The sequence below is a fragment of the Lithobates pipiens genome, unplaced genomic scaffold (assembly GCF_037356315.1).
Source record: "Lithobates pipiens isolate NorthernLeopardFrog02 unplaced genomic scaffold, aLitPip1_a1.2 Scaffold_18, whole genome shotgun sequence".
Taxonomy (NCBI): domain Eukaryota; kingdom Metazoa; phylum Chordata; class Amphibia; order Anura; family Ranidae; genus Lithobates; species Lithobates pipiens.
Window position 1 is genome coordinate 177,406,561 of NW_027507758.1, and position 25,590 is coordinate 177,432,150.

At 41.7% G+C, this 25,590-nt stretch overlaps 1 protein-coding gene across 1 annotated transcript in view; it reads left to right on the top strand.

Annotated features, from left to right (window-relative positions):
• TTC27 (tetratricopeptide repeat domain 27) overlaps positions 1-25,590 on the top strand; it is a 626,083-nt gene that overhangs the window by 374,166 nt on the left and 226,327 nt on the right. The window lies entirely within an intron of this gene.

Sequence of the window (25,590 nt, forward strand, 5' to 3'; positions counted from 1 at the left end):
ACAACTGTTTTGGGCATCTCTGCCCTTATTCCCTGTACACACGGCTGGACATTCCGACAACAAAATCCGTCTGATTTTTTCCGACATATTTTGGCCTAAACTGGTGTTGCATACACACATAGTTGTCGGAAAATCCAATTGTGCGTAACGTGATGACCTTCGTTCATTACAACGGGACTACGTTGAGGCTAGTAGCCAATAGCTTTGGTCTCGTAATTTGATCTGAGCATGCATGGCACTTTGTCCGATCAGAATTCTCTACAAATGATCGGAAAAAATCAGATCGGATTTTTTTGTTGGAAAATTTGAGATCCCACACACAATCGGATTTTCCGACAATATAGTCCAAATGGACCTTTTCGCTGGAATTTCTGACTGTGTACAAGGTATTACTCATGTTCACATTTGAAATTCAATGGTCAGTTTATGTATTCTATAGTAGTGTGCTAGGAGGAAAAATCATATGTTACAGATGGCAACATCCCTTTTGAAAAATGTAGGTAATACAATAGAATTTTTGAATAACCCTATCACCAACTTAAAAGAACAGAAAAAAAGAACTACTTAACCACTTCAATACCAGGCACTTAGAAACCTTTTTGCCCATGCCAATTTTCAGCTTTCAGCTCTGTAGCAATTTGAATGACAAGTGCAAGACCATGCTACACTGTACCCAAACAATTTTTTTTTAATTTTGTTCCCACAAATAGAGCTTTCTTTTGGTGGTATTTGATCACCTCTGCGATTTTTATTTTTTTGTGCAACAAATAAAAAAAGACCAAAAATTTGGGGAAAAAAAACAAATTTTTGTTTCTGTTAAATTTTTTTGTAAATAAGTACATTTTCTTTTTCAATGACACACTGATATGGCTGCACTGATGGCCACCGATGGGCACCAATGAGGTGGCACTGATGGGCATTGATAGGCAGCACTGATGGGCACTGATAGGTGGCACTGATGAACACTCATAGGAAGCACTGATGGGCACTCGGTGGCACTGGAGGGTACTTATGGGTGGCACTGATTGGTGGGCATGGATGAGCACTGATAAGTAGCACTGCTGGACACTGATGGGTGGCACTGATGACACTGATGGGTGGCATTGCTGGGCATCACTGATTTAATTTGTTACGTGATGGTGCCAGTCAGTGCCCATTTGTGGGCACTAATTGGCACCAACTGGGCACTAATTGGCACCAAATGCAATTAATTTGCACATGTGGATGGCCATGGGGTACATACCTGGTCATCCACATGTTGCCCCCTTCCCTGGTGGTCCTGGCGGGTTCGCTGGTGGTTTAGTGTGGGCATCCAAGGGGGTGCTGCGCTGATAAACAATCAGAGCAGACCCCCCTGTTAGGAGAGCCGCCAATCGGCTCTCCTCTACTCGCGTCTGTCAGACGCGAGTGAGGGAAAGCCGATCAACGGCTTTTCCTGTTTACATCGTGATTGGATGCGGCTAATCATGTGGTAAAGAGCCTCCGCCGGAGGCTTTTTACCAAGATCAGTGTAACGGTGTGTCAAACTGACACCTCACCACCGATTGTCGCGATGAGCGCCCCCACGGCCGCGCATCGGCTGTTATCCTGAAGGACATCATATGACGCCCAGTCAGGATACCTGAACCACCGCCCCGCCATCATTTTGCTATAGGCCGGGCGGGAAGTCGTTAAAATACTTGCAGGATTTTTTTATTCGATAAATTATTTTTTATTCACTTAAAATGTGCCTTTGGATTTGATACAAAATCTGACTATTCCAGGAGATTCAATTTCCCACCACCTTCCACTCCCTCCTTGTATGCCCTAAACCCTCACTTCTTCTGGGAGTGTCTAATTACTCTCTGTGCTGCCCAAGCATCTCCCTAACCTTATTGCATAACTTTTTGTTTAACCACCGGGGGAAGAGTGAATGGGAATATTATAGTGCATTTAGAGTTACAACTTTATGTTTGGTAGCGCTGTTGACATCACATCCATGGTGGCACCCAGCAGCCATCTCAGGGTTTTTTTTTTTATGTCTGCACAGGGGAATCTTTGACATGTAAACAACATAATAAAATACATTAACTACTTCGCGCCCCCACGCTATAGACGAAAGACGTCTACAGCACGGACGCCAATTTCCGGTAGGGCTTCCCTGGACGTAAACATATGAGATCATCTCTCATCCCTGACTCTCCCTCCTGACACAGAGACAGCATGTGAGGAGGGAGAGTTTCCGTGCTGCAGCATCAGTGAAACTTGAGTGAACACTAACACAGTGAAACCCACACATGCCTACCTGTCCTCAGTGCCACCAATCAGTGCCATCTGTCCTCAGTGCTATCTGTTATCAGTGTCACGTATCATCAGTGCCATCTGTCATCAGTGCCACGTATTAGTGCCATCTGTCATCATTGCTACATATCAGTGCCATCTGTCATCGGTGCCATGTCAGTGTCACGTGTCATTGTCCTGGTGCTCCAGGGCCTTCAAAAGTGTAATAGGTAGTCAAGAAGTTAGATGTGTGATTTATGCTCATAGAACACCAGATGGTGCTCCCTGCATGGTGGGCCTCTCTATGTGGCTAGGCTGTGAAAAAGTCCCACACACGTGGTATCGTAATACTCAGGAGGAGTAGCAGAATGTATTTTGGGGTGTTATTTGTGGTATAAACATGCCACGTGAGAGAAATAACCTATTACAATGACAATTTTGTGGAAAAAAATAAAAATCTTTATTTTGCAAAGAATTGTGGGGAAAAAACGACAACATCAAAAACCTCACCATGCATATTACTAAATACCTTAGAATGTCTACTTTCCAAAAAGGGGTCATTTGGGGGGTATTTGTACTTTCCTGGCATGTTAGGGTCGCAAGAATAGAGATAGGCCACCAGTACATCAGATGTGATCAATTGTTTATGATTTGAACCACAGCTTGTAGACTCTCTAACGTTCACAAAGACCAAATAATATCCACTAATTTGGGTTATTTTTACCAAAGATATGTAGCAGTATAAATTGTGGCCAAAATTCATGAAGAAAAATTAATAATTTGAACAATGTTATCACAGAAACAAAGAAGATTTCGTTTTTTTACCAAATTTTCGGTCTTTTTTTTTCATTTATAGCGCAAAAAATAAAAAACCCAGAGGTAATAAAATACCACCAAAAGAAAGCTCTATTTGTATTAAAATAAGGACAAAAAACACTGAAAGCTGAAAATTGGTCTGGGCAGGAGGCCAGTAGGCAAGTGGTTAATGCATATATAATCTCATTGTAAAATTGTTGTTAAAAATGAATGGTCTGGTGATGAGAGTCTTTTTAGAGAAAACTAACATAATGACAGACCACTTTCCAGTCACAAATTGTAGGCTCTTTACCAACCAGACACAGGTCGTCCATCAGCAAAGTCTGTCCCATTCCATGCTCTTCTAAAAGGAGTGCAAACAAACCAGCAATGTTTTAGGAGGCCACACGATCCTCCATCTATCTCACTTGTGGGGATATCGCAATGGCCCAGTCCCACCATGTACATGAAAGAGTAAAGACAAAGTATCCATAGTGTAAATTCATAGTGTAGGAAGCGCTTGTAGCTTGGGAGCAAGCAGTTTTATATGTGAGTAGCAGCTCTTTTTAATGTATTTTTAATCAAATAAAATGGATTTACACTATGGGTGCCCATGCCTGGCCTTTACTCTTTCAACATGTACATGGAGTAGAGAAGTAAATATGAGGCTGACCCGATCTATCTTTCATGAGGTGTATACATTTATTTGTTCTGGTGAGTGAGGACACATAGGAGGGGTGCACAGAGTCTTAAACCTGGGGCACTGGAGTAATGCATATAGGCGCTGAACACTTTCATATCACAGCTTATTATTGTACATAATTTATGTATTGATTATAGCATGGAGCACTTTGGAGCATACACATTTTCACTGAATGCGGACTGTTTAATGAATTTGTAGCACAGAGCACTTTATTGCAGTATCTGTTCATTAATTTAATGCATATTGATCACTTTATATTTGATTGATTGATATGATTGATCCTATTGCTGCTAAGATAGAAAGCAGTTGTAAAGGAAATGCAACTGCTCTTGTTCAGCACAGAAGGAAGAGACATGGTGCTTTCTATCATTAAAGAGATAGCTTCTGTCCCTACCTGTTACGTATCAGACCCAGTGGTTGCTGGTGCTCAAAATTTGGGGGGGCGCAAACAATGAAAAATACTGAAAAAAAAAACATCAGTTGCAGCCTCACTGTGCCCATCAAATGCAGCCATTGTGCCCATCCAGTTCAGCCACTATGCCCATCAAATGCAGTCACTTGTGCCCATCAAATGCAGCCACATGTGACCCTTGAAATGCAGCCACGTGTGACCTTTGAAATGCAGCCACGTGTGCCCCTTGAAATGCAGCCACGTGTGCCCCTTGAAATGCAGCCACGTGTGCCCCTTGAAATGCAGCCACGTGTGCCCCTTGAAATGCAGCCACGTGTGCCCCTTGAAATGCAGCCACGTGTGCCCCTTGAAATGCAGCCACGTGTGCCCCTTGAAATGCAGCCACGTGTGCCCCATCAAATGCAGCCACGTGTGCCCCATCAAATGCAGCCACTTGCGCCCCATCAAATGCAGCCACTTTGCGCCCCATCAAATGCAGCCACTTTGCGCCCCATCAAATGCAGCCACTTTGCGCCCCCATCAAATGCAGCCACTTTGCGCCCCCATCAAATGCAGCCACTTTGCGCCCCCATCAAATGCAGAAAATGCAGCCACTTGCTCCCCATCAAATGCAGCCACTTGCGCCCCATCAAATGCAGTCACTCGTGCCCATCAAATGCCGCCACTTGTGCCCAACGAATGCCACCAGTTGTGCCCATCAAATGCCGCCACTGTGGCACCCACCCACCCACTTTCTGCCCGGCACTTACCCCATCTTAGTGGCGGATCAGGCAGCGGGTGACAGTGGCAAGCTGTGGGATGGCTCCTGTGTCCTCCATGCTTCCCCCTTCTCTGTTGTTATGTTTTGATAGGCGTCCAATTGAAACGCCTCTGCCTTCGGCCAATCAGGTAACGGGTATTAGACCCACTCTACCTGATTGGTGGAGAGGCGGTTCAGTGTTAGAAAATAAAATACTCATTTGCTTTTCTAACACACTTGTGTGAGATCCGAGCGCAATGCTCTGAGCTCCAAGTCCACCTTTTTTTAAGCCGTTGCTGTAGTTCAGGCACCCAGCATCCGAAAAGGGCCCGGGTGCCTGGATAGGGGGTGGCAGAGGCGGCCATGGATAGATTCATGCATTGCATGAATCTATCCATAAGTCACAGAGGGGGTGGCTAGAGAGAGAGGGTGGCGCCGTGCGCCCTTAATGGATGGGCCACCCCAGACCCATGTGGCATTTAATTACAGCTTTTGTCCAGGTCTGACAAGCAGCAGGTCTGCACCACCAGGGACATTGCTGGAGCCATGTGTTGGATTGGAGCCATAGGAAGTTCTCTTAAAATCCTCCTCAACTCTGTGCTAGCTACACAGGTCTAACTGCCAGTAAAATTTGCACTGGAACTAGCGCACTTACATTATTTAGGAGGAGGATGCACCAGTGCTTGCTTGCTGGATGGGCAGGCGGTGGGCTGGTCTGCCTAGGAGTTCCCCTCCTCTCTCTCATCGAGTTGACAGAGCCCAGGCAGGAAGGATGCCACGGAGGAAGGTAGGCGGAGCATCAGGCTCCACCTCCAGCAGTTGTACTGAGTGCAGCCGGTCTGGACAATCACTGCCCACTTTATGATGGCATCAGTCGCTCCTCCCCCGCACAGTCCGTCCCATTCCATAATGACACTGACATAATGACATACAGTGTAACAGCTACACAAAAGCCGCCAGCCGCTTCAGCCTATTTTGCAGTGGGAGCCGGGAAAAGGTGGGAGCTTTTTATCGTGGGGGAGCGGCTTTTTTGCTGCCCCCTGGAAAATGCTGCCCTGGGCCTGGGCCAAGAAAAACAGCGCTGGTTGGGACCTCAGGGTAATTCAACCTATTATGAGTACATGGTGTGTCCTATACCATTCTAATTGAATTCTTAAAGCCATTTAGGCCTGGCCTATACTGATAGCTCTCCTCCTTGACCTGCAAAAGACTACTTCTCCAGTCTCAAACTTTACATATAATACATAAAATTAGATATGATAAGGTTACAATACTATTGAATATATATGTGAATTTGGAAAAAAAATACTGAACAGATCACGATCAAACATGACTAGGCTATCTACTTCCTGTGTGACCTGCCTGTCTAAGGCATATCAAGTTTAGTATCTCTGGAATGGCAATGTCATAGTGCACAATAATATATGGTTTACCAAAACATGACATATGGTATACTCAAAATAGGGAAGGGCAGCTGCATGGTCACAAAGACTGTGACATCCCATCGGCCACTCCTCAGACCTTCTCATTGGTCAGATCATTTCTGTCCACACCCTCAGGGAGAAGAAAAGGGAGGCTGCATAAGCATTCTGGAGCTCTCCCTTTAGCATCAAACAAGGAAAGTTAGCCAATGTTTATGAGAACCGAGACTTTGCTATTTTCATTCTTAAACCCTTTTTGTTTTTCTATTGTCTTTTTCTTTATAATATTGTTTTTCTTGAAAAGCTTGTTTTTTATTGAACAATATTTTCAAATTAATTTTGTTAATATTGTCTCAAAGATACTAGTACCTAGAACGCCTGTCTCTTTAAAGAGTGACACTATACTGTATAGTAAACCTCTTAATATCCCTGGTCAGAGGGGTGTGCTAGGATTTAAATTTGTGAGTTTTAGCTAGTCTATTCCAAACCTCCATGAAAAGGGAAAGTGCAGGGCATAGAATTGGTGGCCGCTCTTTAGGTGGTAGCCATAGGATATGAGAGATCGATTGATCCCGACATGCATAAGCCTCCACTTGCATCCAAATAGGATGGGGCTGGTTGGAATGAAATTTGGCTAGCTGGGCTAACTGTGCTGCGGATCTGTGTGTTTTTAAATAAGTCAGCTGCTTTTTCATTTCATAGTATGGCCTAATTACAGTATGTTTTTTCCATCAGTGGAAAAACATTTCTGTTATGGCAGCTTTTTTCTTTTTGTTCACCTAGTTTTGTAAGGCCAAAAGGCTCAGCTGTTTTATGTTGGTACCTTCACAGCCAATTCCATAGTATAGCTTGCTCTCTGCAGTGATGTGAATTGATTTCACTGATTTCAGCTTTTCTAAACCATATCAGGAAACGGAATGAATCATTATAAAAATAACCAGTGTTTTTACAGAGACTCCCTGCCTTTCAATTACACAGTACAGTTTGTATCATTACACCTAACTGCGTAGTTTTCCAGCAGGTCAGCCAAACATCTAAAAGAATCACAGCCATTTTAATTTCCCTTTATTGTTAGTGATGTGTACTTTTTTCCCCGGTACAGGTGCTTTCAGTTTTCACTTAGTGGATGTTTTCCTGTGTCGGGCAACAAATTAAAACTGATTATTTCATGCTCTTGTTTCATACTAAAATCATTTGTGTGTTCCAACTGCAGTAAGTCCAAAAAAATAAATAATAATATATGGAATATAATGCAACATTTCCTGAGAGCATGGAGCTAGTTACATAGAACACATTTGCATAATACACAGCCTAAAGATGCCCAGATAGTTTGCTCCACATACGGTGATGACTCATTTTGGTTGGACACTATAATCCACAGACTCAAAATATACTGTATACATCTATTAATACTAGAAGCTGCACAATGTGTGTGTTTATGTATCTGGATATTTTTTTGTTTTGTTTTCCCGTAGAATAATTCCACGTAAAATGGTTTTCTAAAAGTATATCTGCCATTTCTACATCTAAAACTTCTAAATTCATTAAAATATGCAAAAATAAAAACAACTATTCATTGATTTTTCATTTATACATTTCTTCTATTTCTTCTGCTTCCTCTTTTGTATGAAGAAGTGGAGGGATCAACAATGCGAGTAATAGGGTTGTTTACATTTGTGATCACTGTCGTTGGTCTTTACAGCGATCACATGGTTCAAAGTCACTTGGATTGGCTCTGTACATGGTTTTTGTGAAGCAAGTTGTGATTAAACAGCTTGGTTCATATCCATTAACTAACAAACCAGCCACCCCAAGGTGATTATTTAGCAATGTTTTTAAAACCTTGTTTTTAAATGTGCTTTTAAACACTGTTTTTACTAATTCCCCAGCTGATTATGAAAGTCAGAATTTAAATAATGTAGAGCTGCATGCACACAGGCTTATTAAAATCTAATTTATGCTGGATCTTTCTGCTAGGATCTGGCAGGGAAATTCAGCGTAAAAAAATGCTTGGTTAAATGAGTATTTAGACACGTTCATGTACATATTTCTGCATGTAAATTAATTTTCATGGCTAGAATATGTATTTGTTCAAGCCACTAAACTGAAATTACACGTACATGCAAACATATACGTAAATTATGCCAGTACGCTTCTTCGAACACTAGAGCTGCATTCAGAGATATAGCATTTTTTTATGCCCATGTGCATGAGCCCAAATAATAATTCTTGATTATACAGTACAAGACACAAGCATATTCTTAGCCAACTAGGTTATATTGTTACTTTTAGGCGATTAGACACTGACAAACAACTGTAATGATTCCCATATAACTCTTCCCACTGACAGTTAGTTATTCTCAGATTTTGTTAGTGTCAGGGGATGAATGCTCTTTTTCTTAATCGTACATCACGGGACACATAGCCATAGTAGTTACTATGTGGGTTAAAGGCCACCTTCAGGTGATGGACACTGGCACACCCTAAGACAGGAAGTCCACTCCCTATATAACCCTTCCCACTACTGGGAGTACCTCAGTTTTTTCACCAGTGTCTTAGGTGTTGGTCACGAGTAAAGATGTGCTGTGCTGAGCTCCACTGGAAGATTCCTTTTCTGGGGCATGCTATCCAATCGGATCCATTCAAAGTGTTTTTTCTACGCCAAATTGAATGGTACCCAGGCCTTGTGTCCTAAGAAATGAGGTTTTGCCTGTAATGCTTCTCTTTTTAGAGAGCTGGACCCCGGGATCCAGTGCTTTGTTTGTTATTTTAGCAATAAAGTTTTACTGGTGGGGTGCTTTACAGGTCCAGGAGTGTGGGTTCCCAGAGGGTCCCTGGTTCCTGAAAGTTTGGTAATGGAGGCCAGCGTGAGGGGTGAAGATTGGGCCTGTCGGTTTTACCACAGAAAACCCTGCAGCGGGAAAGGTAAGTGGAGGTTTCTAAGGAATTAAAAAAAAATAATTCTTATGAAATTTCTCCTTTAAAAAAGTAAATGTTGTCATGCCTAAGAGTCACCACTGGGGGCTGTATAGAGCACATACCTTGCCATGCTTTCCTCAGAAAAAAGGGGCATGTAAGAGCTTGGTGACACAGGCATTCCCATTGACTCATTTGCTAATGGCATCAGGCTGAGCGTTAATAGCAGCCGCAGTGGCTGGACTATTGCTCAAGCAGTGAATGCGATTCTTCTGAATGAATGAATGAAATATTTGTATAGCGCTCAATGCGAACTGAATCGCCTCTAGGCGCTGTGGCGAGCTTTGATCATCTGCTAAAAGAGGAAGGTCTTGAGTTTTTTCCTAAAAGCCAGGTGATTCTTCTGGTAGTACCTCTGCATTTGTGCATTGGCTATGGTTAGAAGGGGGCTATAATCACTCCAAAAAAGGTCTCAAAAGGGATTCCATCAGCCTCAAAAAAGCCTAGAACCATCTCTAAAAAAATGGCATCCTCCCCTGAAAGTTCTGAGGTGGCTGGTCAGGGTGAGCCATCTGGGCCATCAGGTGTTGCAATGTTTCCAAGACTGCAGCCCCTGTCTATGTTACTGAAGAGGTTTTTTTCCTCAACCATTGGGGTTAGAGCAGAGAATAACAGCTTTAATCGCATCCCAGAATGGGACCAAGCGTGATAGGTCCCCTTATTTTACCCAGGACCCTCAAACTGAGGAACCGGGGGCAGGAGATGATGAATTTCTCTCAGGGGACCAGGAACATGCTTTAGAGTCCTCTTCTGAGGAGTCAAATGCAGAAGGATCAGGTTCACAATCTGAAAGATTGTTGGTACAATCTCTTACTGAATCGGTGCACTCCACATTCATGCTACCATTAACTGAGTTGGTCAATAAGCCTACTTCTTGTTTGGGTTTGCTAAAGCCTCCCCAAGCTGTTTTTTCCTATCCATTCATTGCTGGAAAAGCTTATGTATTCTGAGTGGGATCACCCAGATAAGCAGTTTTACTTTTCTAAAAAGTTTTCAACACTTTATCCATGGAGGAAAAATTCAGTAAAAAATGGGAAATCCCAGCAATTGACGCTGCTATATCCTCTGTTGAATAAAAGTTTGACTTGTCCGGTAGACCATGTTCAAATGCTTAAGGATCCAACGGATAAGAAGTTGGAACTCCTGTTAAAAATCACTTTTTCTCTGGCACTTTTTTCATCTGGTTCAGTGACTCAGCCTGCCCTGGCAGCAATTGGTGTATGCCAATCATTGAGAGACCAGTTTAAACAGGTGCTCAAGATTATTTATGATCAGTAGGCCCAGGAGTTGGCGAGCTACCAGAAGCATTATGTTTTGCAATAGACACTATGAGAGATTCTATTCTCCAGACCTCACACCTTAGGCTTGGGCTGGTGCATATGCGTAGAATGTTATGGTTGAAAAAAATTTCAGCCGAAGCTCCATGCAAAAAGCTTCTGGTTAGTTTTCCCTTTCGCGGTGAACAGCTGTTTGGGGATGATTTGGACAAAAACATCCAAAGAATTTCTAATGGAAAGAGTTCCCTTTTGCCAGTTAGGAAAAGCAATAAGCGGTTTTCATTTAAGGAAGCTTCTTCTCTAGTGCCAGGGGCATCAGCCTCCAGGCAGTCTCGACGGCCTCCACCGTCAAGTTCAAGAGATAAACCTCAGAGTCAAATAATGTCCTGGGGAAGGAAGACTACAAAACAAAATACTAAAGCCTCCTTATGAAGGGTGCCCCCGCTCCCTCGAGTGGGGGGAAGACTTCTGCAGTTCTCAAGCAGGAAGAGAGTCGAGACAAATGGATGGCCTCTTCAAAAACTCTAGGGTACATACTAAGAATTTTGAACCGAGAGTTCCCGTCTCCTTGTTTTCTCAGATCAAATGTTCCCAGGGATCGGGGAAAAAAGAAGTCTCTCTTTCAAGCATTGGATCATCTTTTGTCTCAAAAGGTGATATGGGTGGTCCCCATGGAAGAGCAGGGATTGGAGATTTTTTCAAACCTTTTCAGACCCATTCTAGATCTCAAAGATATAAATCAGTTTCTGAATATCCGCTCTTTAGTCTCCATTCTACAAGGTGGAGAAATTTCTAGCGTCAATCGACATCAAGGATGCTTACCTCTATGTACCTATTTTTCCCGCTCATCAGAAATATCTACGCTTCAAGATAGAAAATCTTCATTTTCAGTTTGTAGCTCTGCCTTTCGGTCTAGCTACTGCGCCTCGAGTGTTTACAAAGGTCCTGGCACCTCCTCTAGCCAGATTAAAAGCTTAAGGTATAACGATTCTAGGTTACTTAGATGATAAGCTCTTGATAGACCAGTCAGTAGCCTGCTTAGACCAGAGTTTGGTCACCACAGTCAGCTACCTGGAGTACCTTGGTTGGATTCTCAACCTAGAATAGAAAGATTGGTATACTTGGGTCTGATTATGGATACAGCTCAGAAGAGGGTGTTCTTGCCCCAGGCAAAGATCAGCGCCATAAGGGAACTGATTCAGGTGGTCAAAGCAAAGAAGAATCCTTCTATTCGACTTTGCATGAGGTTGTTGGGAAAGGCGGAGGCTTCATTAGAGGCCATTCCCTATGCTCAATTTCATATGAGACTACTGCAAAATACTATCCTATTGGCTTGAAGGACCAAGCTCTAGACTTCCCAATACGTTTATCTCCAAAGGTGCGCCAAAGCCTCAGTTGGTGGTTGAATGCCAAGAATCTGCAGAAAGGAAAATCCTTCCTACCAGTTACCTGGAAGGTGGCAACAACAGATGCCAGCCTTTTGGGTTGGGGAGCAGTACTGGAAGAAGCGACTGTCCAAGGGAAATGGTCCAAATCAGAAATTACCCTGCCCATCTGTATTCTAGAGATTCGGGCAGCGTGCCTGGCCCTGAGGGCCTGGACGCTCAGGCTACGGAATTGTCCTATCAGGATCCAATCTGACAATGCCACAGCAGTGGCCTATATCAATCACCAAGGGGGCACGAGAAGTTGCGCGGCCCAGAGACAGGTGAATCATATCCTAACTTGGGCAGAAGACAACATACCTTGCCTATCTGCGGTCTTCATTCCAGGAATAGAAAATTGGCAGGGGGACTACTTGAGTCGCTAGCAGTTGTTCCCAGGAGAATGGTCTCTTCCCCACGAACTCTTGCTGACAATATGTCAAAAATGGGGAATTCCGGACGTGGATCTGTTTGTGTCCAGGTTCAACTAAAACAGTGAAAAATTTGTGTCAAGAACAAAGGATCCGCTAGCATGTGGAACAGATGCCTTGGTATTCCCGTGGAATCAGTTTTCACTGATTTATGCATTCCCTCCTATTCTGTTGCTTCCGCGACTTCTTTGCAGGATCAAGCAAGAAGGAAAGTCGGTGATTCTTGTGGCCCAGGAAATATTGGTATGCGGAGATCGTAAAGATGGTGGTAGGAGTCCCATGGACCCTACCGCCACGTCCAGACCTTCTCTCGCAAGGTAGTATCAGGTTTTCATCTAAACCAGGATATTGTCCTGCCTTGATTTTTCCCAGACCCCTATTCTGTGGAAGAAAAATCACTACATTCTCTTGATGTCGTGAGAGCTGTCAAAGTCTATTTGAAAGCGACTGTTAAGATTCGGAAAATGGATGTTTTGTTTGTGTTGCCTGAAGATCTTAAGAGGACAGGCAGCATCGGAATCTACTATTTATGAATGGATTTGACAAGTTATTGTTCAAGCTTATGGTTTAAAGAGGAAAATTCCACCTTTTCAAATTAAAGCGCACTCTACCAGGGCTGTTGGTGCTTCCTGGGCAGTGTATCACCAAGCCTTCATGGCTCAAATCTGCAAGGCTGCAACTTGGTCTTCTGTCCATACATTTACTAGATTCTATCAAGTAGATGTAAAAGGTCATGAAGATATCGCCTTTGGGCACAATGTGCTGCAAGCAGCAGTATAAGTCCTCTGATCTCATTGTGAGATTGTGTTTCCCTCCCTTCAGTTGGCATTGCTCTAGGACTCTAGGATATCCCACATAGTAACTACTATGGCTCTGTGTCCCGTGATGTACGATTAAGAAAATAGGATTTCTATAACAGCTTACCTGTGAAATCCTTTTCTTTGAAGTACATCACGTGACACAGAGGTCCCTCCCTTCTTTCTGGTATTCACATGTATTGCTTTGTTACAAAAACTGAGGTACTCCCCAGTAGTGGGAGGCAACTTTGTATTCAATCAATGAAGTCGGAGAAGCAGGCTGATGATGTCACACTCTCCAACTCTGCTAATCAGAGGAACCTTTGTATTCACTGATAGAATACAAAGCTGGCTCACCCAATGCTATTTTGTTCCAGGTCTGAGACAGGAAGATCGCTTTTTGCACTGAGAACACAATGCTGTATACTGTATTTGGCTTAGGCTACATACAGGCTATACAGCATGCCCAGTGGGAACACATGTTAATAATGGAAATAGTTTGTTTGGGCTAGCTTAGCCCCAACTATTTAAAGTGACAGCAAACCTAGACATCAGCTTTACGTTTAGCTGTGATTACTGTATTTGGCAGCCTTATGTTTTATTTCCCAAGGATTACACATTAATACTGTGGGATACCATTTTAACACCTTCAGAGCAGTTTTAACCTTCACCCTTGCTACACTACTGTGAGTACCCTTCGGTGCACATTCTCTCATAGACTGTCTCTCTCTCAGGCTCGGGCATTGGCTGTCCTGACCTGGACAGCACAGTGCAGATGTGCATCTCTCACTGCTCCCGTCACACACTGACCCCCTAGGGAGGGTGGGGCCCTGAAGTCTGTCTCTAACATGAAGCCAGCACAAACCGGTGCCATTAGTGTGCTATTTTAAAGGCCCTGACCATCATATTAAACAGTAGCATGGCCTCATCCTACCACAGTAGGTTTTATATCTGTAGTTTGCATGTATATTTTGGCCCCCAGTATCGTCAGCAAACACTAAACTATAATTCTTGATTCCAAATTCTTTATAATTATTAAACAATATGAACAGCATTGGCCCCCAGACAGAACCCTGCAGCACAACACTCAGAGCACCAGTTTAATCAGTGGGGAGGGGGGTGGGAAGGGGGAGAGTGTGTGACCACTACTCCTTACTGTATGAGATGTCAAGTTACAGCAGCAGATTCTTGAAGATCTGAGTTAAAAGTAAAGCTGGCTGTAGATGGTTCAAATCCTGTGGGGTCAGGCTGATTTTATCCAAGTCGATCCATTGATCAACTTGGGTACAACGAGCATGTTGTACTTTCATGTAATTATTGCCAGTGACTCTAGCTGCTAGCAATAATCAATGTGTTCTCCTGGCAGGGATGGCTCACCTGCCCCTTGCCAGGAGAAAACAATAGCTCCGTGGGAGGGGAACCCCCATCAACACTAACTGTGTAGAATTGGGGAATCAAGCTATTTTCTTTTCTGCAGCCACAGGTTGTGGGAAAGAAAATCAAATCATCTAAGGCCTGCCTTAATCAATTATGAAGACAACTATCATTTTCAGCATCCCCAGAAGCCCTCTGGATGGTAGTATATATAACTACAGAGATCATAAAGCTGGATCAATCTACAAAAAAAAAACACACAAGAAAAAAAAACATATTTTCTGAGTTAGACATTACATTTTTTAGTGGCCATAGCCATTGTCCATAACATGTGAAAGATTATCCTGTACCTGGATTATTTGCATGGTATGACTCCCATCTTTACCAACTTTTTCTGTTTTTTCTGTCTTTTGACAAATTATATGCTTCCTAGACTGTTTATATATCCCTGTTACAATATCACTCACCTAATTCGTTTAGTGCTGGCCACAAAAAATGTACACATTCTCCTTTGTAAGCTTTTACAGGAGTGTCTTATTAGATGATGTTCTAGCTGATATCCCATAACATACATATGACATAACACAGTGTCTGTAGTTTTATGTTAGCTTGTATCACTTGGCTTGGTTCCATTACCAAGTCTGAAGGCTCATCCTATTGTTCTTTCCCAACAGAAAATAGTTCTTCCCCTCAAATTCACATGTGTTTCTTCATTGACTTCCATGGTATCTTTTTTTTTTTTTTTTTTTTTTTTTTTTTTTTTTTTTGCTAGTGGCTAAAGCTGCACATTAATAGTTAATTGACTCTTGAAGCAAATGTATTGCCAATTCAATACTATTATTCTTATTTTTATTTAAAAGCACCCTCAGCAATGTCCATCTGTTTTTGACTGCCTCACGCAGATATACTGCGGCAGAAGGGCAAGTACAGGAATCATGTACCTGTACGTTGTCCTTTAAGAGGCGGCTTGCGGGCTCGCACACGCCCGCTGGGGATACCCGCGATAATCTTACGGAGAGGAAGAATGGGGAAATGCTAATGTAAACAAGCATTTCACCGTTCTGCCTAGTGACACTGTCACTGATCACAGCTCCCTGTAATTGGTGTAATCAGTGTTGTGTCACACATAGCCCCTCCCCTCCATAGTTAGAATCACTCCCTAGGACACACGTAACCCCTACAGCACCACCTAGTGGTTAACCCCTTCACTGCCAGTCACATTTACACAGTAATCAATGCATTTTAATTGCACTGATCGCTGTATAAATGTGATTAGTCCCAAAATAGCGCCACAAGTGTCTCATCTGTCCGCCATGTTGTCGCAGTCACGATAAAAATCGCTGATCACCTCCATTGCGAATAAAAAAAATAATAATAAAAATGCCATAAAACTATACCCTATTTTGTAAACGCTATAACTTTTGCGCAAACCAATCAGTATACGCTTATTGAGATTTTTTTTACCAAAAATATGTAGAAGAATAAGTATCAGCCTAAACTGAGGAAAAAAAAAAGTTTTTATATATTTTTGGGGATATTTATTATAGCAAAAGTAAAAAATAATGCATTTTTTTGTCGCTTTTTTTTGTTTATAGCGCAAAAAAGAAAAAATGCAGAGGTGATCAAATACTACCAAAAGAAAGCTCTATTTGTGGGAAAAAAAGGACGTCAATTTTGTTTGGGAGCCACGTCACACTACCGCGCAATTGTCAGTTAAATCAAAGCACTGCCGAATCGCAAAAAGTGGTGGGGTCTGGTCTTTGGTCAGCCAAATGGTCCAGGGCTTAAGTGGTTAAAGCGGAGTTCCACCCAAAAGTGGAATTTACGCTTTGAGGCCTTTTTCCCAGCTCCTGTTTGCGAAACTGAGCATTTGAGGTGAAAAGGGGGAGAGGAGCAGGTACCCGATTTTGACAGGTACCTGCTCCCACTTCCATTCTGGTCTCCTTATGCATTCGGAAGTGGGAGTTCTCCTTCCCCCCTCCCTCACAAAGTCTTCTGGAACACATAACCTAGACTTCAGGACCAGCCACAGAGCACAGTGGGCACCCGAATGTGTAGCCTTAAGCTGTCAAAGCTGGGTATAGTAAGGATGCCAGGGGGCACACTGCTGTGTTTAGTAAAAGCCAGCAACTACAGTTTTTGTAGCTGTTGACTTTTCATAAACGAATGACTGAAACTCCACTTTAACATACTCTGGTGATGTTTTACGTGCACAAGTAAAGCAGTCTTATTCCAAACTAGTTTGTATAAATACAATTTACAATATGTATGGATCACTAAAAGTTTAGGGCACTTGTGACTAAATGTAAATTCCAACAGCTGTTGGGTGATCCAGTTGCTGGCAAAGAATGTTGGAAGCCTCCAGCCAGACCAATGGCCTTCTCTAGACAAATGATCTTCTCTGTGTGGACTCTGCTACTTGGGGCCTTTTTCAACTATGACTTTGTACCAGGGAAGGTAAAATAGGCTTGCTACACATGTCACAAGGACCCACAGCTGCAAATAATGATGACATTGTGAAAAATGTGCTTTTTCCCATGTGTAAAATGAGCGTAGCTCTCTTCAGCTTGTTTTAGGCCTGTCTTCCTCCACGACTATAAGTTTGCCTCAATGTTTATAGCTTCAGGTATGTGTGGCAGTGTTGTAAAGTTACATATGACAGACAGCCTCAGAAAGCCCAGAGTATGATAATATACTGCCCAGGTAGTGGCTGTTTGTATGCTAAAGGGCTCCAGGGGAAGGTAGCTTTTTACAGCATTTTGGATTTCTGTGATTGGGGGGTTGTAGAATATTTCCAGGGAAATATTCAGAGGAAGACATATTATAATTGTCTAACCACAATAGCCAACATGATGTGAATTAAAAATAGCCAACAAGGATAAGAAATTTATCAACAGGAATAGACAAAAAAGGTAATCTTGGAGACACCGCAAGGGGTCACTGCTGAGTACACTCATGGTATCTCCACGGTACCCTTTTTTTTTTTCTGTTGATTTCTTTTTTATCCTTGTTTGCTATTTTTAATTCTCATCATTTTGGCTATTGTGGTTGGACAGTTATGATGTGTCTTCCTTTGACTGGGAGCGTCGGCCAAGAATATATGGATTTATTAATGTAATAATTTCTGACATATGTATTTGTAGGTATTTCGATTTTTTAATAGACCGCTGGGGGCCACTGTTGAGGCCTGTGTTGTGTCCCCATGGTGATCTTTCTTGACATTTTCTGCCAGCAATTAATATATAATATGATTTTGATTATATATATATTTCTTAAATACTCTTTTTTTTTTTAAATACTCTTTATTATGTGTGTTGATTAGAATTAGAACTTTGATAAGTGAAAACATTGAGTGCAAGCTTGAACAACCCCCTTCTTTTTATTAGATGAGGCTTTGTTGTCTGTCTGTCTTAGATAGGATATGGCTGTAAAGATTGACTGCATTCTTAACCACTTAAGCCAAGGACCATTTGGCTGGCCAAAGACCAGACCACTTTTTGCGATTCGGCACTGAGTCGCTTTAACTGATAATTGCGCGATCGTGCGACGTGGCCCCCATCAAAATTTATGTCCTTTTTTCCCCCCACAAATAGAGCTTTCTTTTGGGGGTATTTGATCACTTCTGCGGTTTTTATTTTTTGCGCTATAAACAAAAAAAAGCGTAATTTTGAAAAAAATGCATTATTTGTAACTTTTTGCTATAATGTGCCCAAAAATATATAACATTTTTTATTTTTTCCCTCAGTTTAGGCCAATACGTATTCTTCTACACATTTTTGGTATTAAAAAAAAACTGGCAATAAGCCTATATTGACTGATTTGCGCAAAAGTTATAGCCTCTACAAAATAGGGGATAGTTTTATGGCATTTTTATTAATATTTTTTTTCTTACTAGTGGCGGCGATCAGCGATTTTTATTGCGACTGCGACATGTCGGACAATTTTGACACATTTATGTGACCATTGTCATTTATACAGCGATCAGTGCAATTAAAATTGCATTGATTACTGTAGTGGCAGTTCATGCTACCGACATAGCATAACGGCGATTTGCGCAGCTGAACCATGCTGCCGCAGTACAACTGCGATTGCTGGTCGGCATGCGGTTAATTTGTGTCAACATGCTTATTTCCTTATTTTTCTGTGATGGGTGGGATTGGGTGCTGTTGCGGACTTTACTGGCAGGGTCCCCAAATCCATAATGGCGCGTGTTAGCCACCTGAGACTCAGATTGAGGCAGGTTTTGTGTTATATGAAGCAGTGAGTCAGTACGCCACCCGTGCCCCAGGATGATGTCATTTTGTGACAAAACATGTCGTTGAAGGGACGTGCTGATGTCATTATTAATAGCGCAGCCCAGCTGTGTGTGTGTGTATATGTGTATATATATATATATATATATATATATATATATATATATAAACATCCAAATCTTGATCAGCTGCTTACTGCACTTGATTTATTGATTTACAGCCCTGTTCAGCTGCTTATGAGACAGGCGAATTTAAATCCTCTGTGTGTTAAGGGAACTTATTACTTTTGCGTTTTACTGCTGGAGGATTCCGCCACCAATTGTAATATAGCATGGAAGCCACACAGTCCAAAAAAGTTTGCTGAACGTTTTACTCAAATAATCCTTTATTATAGTAAGCAAAACATACAGTACAAAATGCTAAATTTACCTGGCTTAAATATTTCAGTCGAAACTGGTCTTAATCTGGTTTTAATCATAGCCAACACTACATGCAAAATGAAAAACACCATAAATACCCACCTCCCAGTAATCATAAGTAACAGGCATAAAGCCTGAAGTGGCTGTCTATTATGTCATATACAAAACATAAAAATACACACACACAATAAATCTAACTAAGGACTTTTTATTATAATATAATAGTATTTCCAGCATTTTCTGATAATATATATAATATCTCCCTTGTATCCTAATTTGTTGTTTATATACTTGGCATCATAATAAACAAAGTAATACTATTCCAGTCAATTAACGCATAACCCTCCTTCTCAAAATCCATGAAGCCTCTTTTTAAAGAAACAATCATCTTACATAGTCTTACGTATTTATTCTGGCTGAAAAAACACACAAGTCCATCTAGTTCAACCAATAAAGGGAAAAAAACATGTATATGTGTGTACACACACACACACACACACACACACACACACACACACACACACACACACACACACGCGTCCATATATTTTTGGACACAGGCACAATTTTCATAATTTTGGCTCTGTATAGCACCAGAATAAAATTAAAACTAAACAATCCAAATAAATTTTAAGTGCAGACTTTCAGCTTTAATTCATGGAGTTGAACATTAATATCAAGTACAAATTTTAGGAACTGCATCCATTTTTATACACAATCCCCCCATTTTCAGGGGCTTAATTGTAATTGGACAAATTATTATAATCATAAATTAAATTTTCATTTTTAATATTTTATTGAGAATCCTTTAATGGCAATGACTGCTTGAAGTCTGAAATCCATGGACATTACCAAAGACTGAGTTTCCTCCTTTCTGATGCTTTTCCAGGCTCTAACCGCAGCTGCCTTTTGCCAGTTGTTTTTGTTTGTGGACCTATCTGCCTTTAGTTTTGCCTACAGCAAATGAAGCATGCTCAATTGGGTTGAGATCGGGAGATTGGCTTGGGCATTGCAGAATATTCCACTTCTTTTCCTTCAAAAGCTCCTGGATTGTTTTTGCAGTGTGTTTTTGGATCATTGTCCATCTGTACTGTGATGATCCATCCAATCAACTGCATTTGGCTGAATTTGGGCTGATGGTATATCTCTAAACACTGTAGAATTCATCTGGCTGCTTCTGTCTTCTGACACATCATCAATAAACACCAAGTGACCCAGTGTCACTGGAAGCAATGCATGCCCATGCCATCGACTCTGCCTCCACCAGATGACTGTGTGCTTTGGATCATGAGCTGTTCCAAGCCTTCTCCACACTTTTTTCTTCCCTTTATTCTGGTACAGATTAATCTTAGTTTCATCTGTCCAAAAAATGCTTTTCCAGAACTGGTCTGGCTGGTCTGATCTGGCTTTTTTAGTTGTTTTTTGGCAAAATCTAATCTAGCTTTTCTATTCTTCAGGCTTATGAAGAATGCTTATGCTGGGACTGGCATAATCGATTGTTGTGTTATGACGACATCCGCGCTGTGCCTTGCCTCTCTCCGAACGGAGTCGGGCCTCTCCGAACAGAGTCAAAAGCAGCGCCCTCCTTTTCCGCCTCCCGCTGACGTCATCCCCAGCCACCGTGCATAACGATGTGTCCGTGTTCCGTCTATCACAGGACTTGGTCTAGGAGGTGGGACTCGGTTACAGCAGCTGCTGGAGGAGGAGGGAGAGGAGGACGGGCACGCCGGGGTATTCAAATCAAAGCTCTGTGAGTGTGTGGTCCATCCAGGCACTGGTGAGTCTGCATTGATGGGACACAGTGAATCTGCATTGATGGGAGACAGTGAATCTGCATTGATGGGAGACAGTGAATCTGCATTGATGGGACACAGTGAATCTGCATTGATGGGACACAGTGAATCTGCATTGATGGACACGGTGACTCTGCATTGATGATGGACACAGTGAGGCTGATGAGCACAGTGAGGCTGATTGATGATGGGCACAGTGAGGCTGATTGATGGGCCCAGTGGCTCTGCATTGATCATGGGCACAGTGACTTTGATGGGCACTGTGAGGTTGACTGAAGGGCACAGTGACTGCATTGATGGTCACAGTGAGGCTGATTGATGATGGGCACAGTGAGGCTGACTGATGATGGGCACAGTGAGGCTGACTGATGATGGGCACAGTGAGGCTGATTGGGCACAGTGAGACTGCACTTTGAGGCTGCATTTGATGGGCACAGTGAGGCTGCATCTATTGACAGGCAAAGTGAGGCTGCATTTAATGGGCATACTGAGGTTGCATTTGATGGGCACTGGTGAGGCTTCATTTGATGGGCACAGCCTCATTTGATGTGCACAGTGAGGCTGCGTTTGATGGGCACTGGTGAGGCTTCACTGATGGGTTTTTGATGAAAACCATGGGCAGTAATCATGATGCATTGTGATATTGAATCAAATTGTTGACATGATAATTGTAATCTAACCCTGAGACCAGTAAAGGTGTGCAGCTCTAGTGGATGTCCAGGCCTTTTTATGTTACTGAGCTTACCAGTGCTTTCTTCTTTCCTCAGAATGTACCAAACTGTTGATTTGTCCACTCCTAATGTTGCTGCTATCTCTTTGATGGATTTGTTTAGTTTTTGAAGCCCTGCAATGGCCTGTTTCACTTGCATGGCAGCTCCTTTTGAACACATGATGCAGGTTCACAGTAATAGATTCCAAATGCAAATACCACACTTAGAAATCAACTCCAGACCTTTTACCTGCCTAATTGATGAAGAAATGGCAAAGGAGTAGCCCACACCTGGCCATGAAACAGCTTTTGATTCAATTGCCCAATTACTTTTGGTCCCTTGAAAAAGGAGATGGGTATTCTTAAGAGCTGTATTTCCTAAACCCTTCCTCCTATTTGGATGTACATACCCTCAAATTAAAGAGTGTGCACTTTCAGCCCATATCCGTTATATAACTATAGATTGAATATGTTTTGGTAATTATCTGAAAATATCTAAAATTGTGCCTGTGTCCAAATATATATGGACCTACCTGTATATAATACAATCCTATACATACAATTCTATACCCACAGTTGATCCAGAGGAAGGCAAAAAAAAAAAAAACTTGATCCAATTTGATCCAGCAGGAGAAAAAAATGCTTCCTGATCCCCATGAGGCAATCGGTTATTCCCTGGATCAACTTTACCTATAAATACTAGTATCCAGTTATATTATGTACATTTATGAAAGAATCCAGGCCTTTCTTAAAACAATCTACTGAGCTGGCCAGAACCAACTATTGAGGGAGTCTATTCCACATTTTCACAGTTCTTACTGTGAAGAAGCATTTCCGTATTTGGAGATGAAATCTCTTTTGCTCCAAAAATCATCTTACATCACCTATCCTCCTTTGGGTTAAAACCCTGTCTTTGCCATGAAAATAGAACTAGGAAATATCAGCTTGTACATTTGTGAAATGCCTGGAAACATTGGAATAAGAGAGGGTTCTGTGCTCCACAGTGGTGCACAGTGTGCAGACCACAGTAGTAGATTTCGACATTCAGAGATGTGTTGTCAAACACTGAATCACAGTGTTGTAATAATGTAAGCAAGTAGAGCTGCACTGCTTTTTGTTTGGTTACAGCACATGGGCCATTCCTGCACATACTGCCTGCTTGTAAAATATTTACAATCCTTTACTGCACATACCATCTGCTGACATGCTCAGAATTCTTCTCTTGCACACGCTGCTCATTGTCATATTCTCCAAAAGCTTCACATTCACATTCTGGCCATTTTCAAACCCAATACCTCATCTCCTGCACATATTGTCTGATGTCTGTTTTCATGCCCTTTAGCACTTATCTCCTTCACATGCTGCCTGCTGTCATACCCTATGCACTCCCCTCACGCACATATTGCGCTTTGTTATACTGTGTACAGTTCTCTTCTTCACATATGGCCCACTGGTCATACTGTTCCCAGTCCACCCCTGGACATACTGCCTGCAATATTGCATGTTGCCATACCCTCTACACAATCTTGCTTCATGTTGACTTCCATCATATCCTGCAACACGACTTTCCTGCATATACTGACCTACTGTAGGGACAACAATATATGTCATATTTGACTGTGGTCCTGTGTAAAAGTTGGTCCTCCTAATGGAATGCTGCTTAGCCTAGTTCTAACTTGACATGATTCTATTTGTTTTATATTGAAATGCTCATCCTGTAAAGGTACAATGCCAAATGAGTGAACTGTATTGTGTTTTTATTATGAACGTAATTTTTCCCCACTTTGTTCCCCCACCCCCTTTCTATATTATATCATGTTTTTATCCAGAACAACCCACCACTCTGTCCTAAAAAAAAAAGATTTTGTCTTGTTGGGCTTTATGGATCTACAGATGAAAATATATATTTTGTTCTATACCATGGTTGACTATTGGGGGTGAGGTGAAAAAATGGTCCTCAAAAAAAAAAGGCAAATCAGTATATAATACGTATATAGCGGGCTATCGCCTGCTTGGAAGCAAAAGTGTAAGTTATAGCTTTATTTCCAACATCTCTGATTAGGTGTAAAGGTCAGGGCTTTACATAAAAAGGATGCTAGGAGGCCTCTCATTGATCAAATCTGGATTTTAATGCATGCAACCTACAGCCAGTGTTATTTATATAAAATTGTTAAGTGATCCAATAGAATGTCAAGAAATGAAAAATAATGTACTCAATTTGACACATCCTAGCAGAGGCCATAGTTTTGTATTGTCTTACACTTGTGGCAATGTGTGTGTGTGTGTGTGAGCAGGCATCTTCTCAGCCTACATGTAGATTGCCAGGTCTGCAGGCTGGTTAGATGGTTGTCATACATTCAGCTGATGTCTCCTGAAAATTACAATGCTTGTAAATTAGAAAGAATAGACAGGACAATTTGAGTTGGTTTTGAAATATTGGTATTCTAATGTCTTCCAATTTACTTTAAATTCTTACAAAAACATATTTTGTTTCTTTTCTGACAAGATTGCTATATATTGGTACAACAGTAGAAATGTCGTTTTTTTTCACGTGATCGTGTTTATTGGCTAACAGATGCACGCTGGCCTCTTTTTCAGGTAGCATGCTTAGAAAAGCTTACACTACAACATGTTTTGTTAGCCATAAAATTGTATAACCCTAAACCCAAACATATACATTTGTCGATGGCTAACATGGTACTCTGCTGCGATCATGTTGTTACAACAGGAATGCAAGTGCAGAAGTGCAGTTTTTAAAAAAGCTTGGAGTACATCTACTTACTACAAATGGCAAATCATTGTTTTAAAGAAATGTTCTACCTAAGTCATGAGGGAAATATTACTGCTGGGTTTGTGAGTAATCTTGCTGGATTTTGACATTGACAAATCTCACAGAAAAACCAGTGACCAGCTTTGGGTGTCATTTGAAGCATTTTACACAAAACACTTTTGTATGCTGTATACCGTGCCAGATTTCAATGGCCATAATAATTATTATTAGTGCTCTATTTGGGTACCTATATTTTACATGAATTGAAAGTACAAAATTTGGTTTGCGTGTTTTATATTTTTGCTTTCATAATAAACCAATTTTCCTGGTGATGTTTTTTTTCTGAAATTACATCTGTTATCAGAGAAGTGTAGAAGCTGCCAGTTTTTGGTCTTCTGCTAGCTGCCCGGCTGTTTCTGGGTTCAATATTATTACATTACAGTCCTGTAACAAGCATGATGTAAATAGGAACAGTGTTGGAGTCTCTTAATATACTTGCACCAGGTCAGTGTCTCAGAGTGTTGAAGCTAAAGGTACCTGCATAACAACCAGGGAATTATAGTTCTCAAAAGGGGAGCTTGGTATTGGCAAAATACATAATTTTATCATACCAAGGGGCAGGGCTGTGGCGCCCAGAGAATATGCCATTGCTGCCATAACTTGGATATGCCACAGGCTTCCTGATTGGCTAATCACTGGACCAAAGCACTCTGATGCAAGCGGAGGAAGCTGTCTCAGCCTTGAGCTAGTTTCCCCTTTCCTTTAACTTAGACTCCTGGTAAGCAATGGATTTGGGTTGTAGGAATCATTTTTATTGTATTAATTTATCCCAAGAGAGTCACAATAACTGCTTTGCCTTACCATTATTTTCTCAGATATATTTTCTTAGCCTTTTGGACTCCTGAAATGGTATCTCAAAACCTTGTTGCCAGCATAAAGACCAGTACTTCTTTCTAATGGTTACGGCTTAAAGACGGCTATTTATGTTGAGGCTTCATTTACATATAAGTGACGTTCTAAGCATTAAAAGCGTTGTAT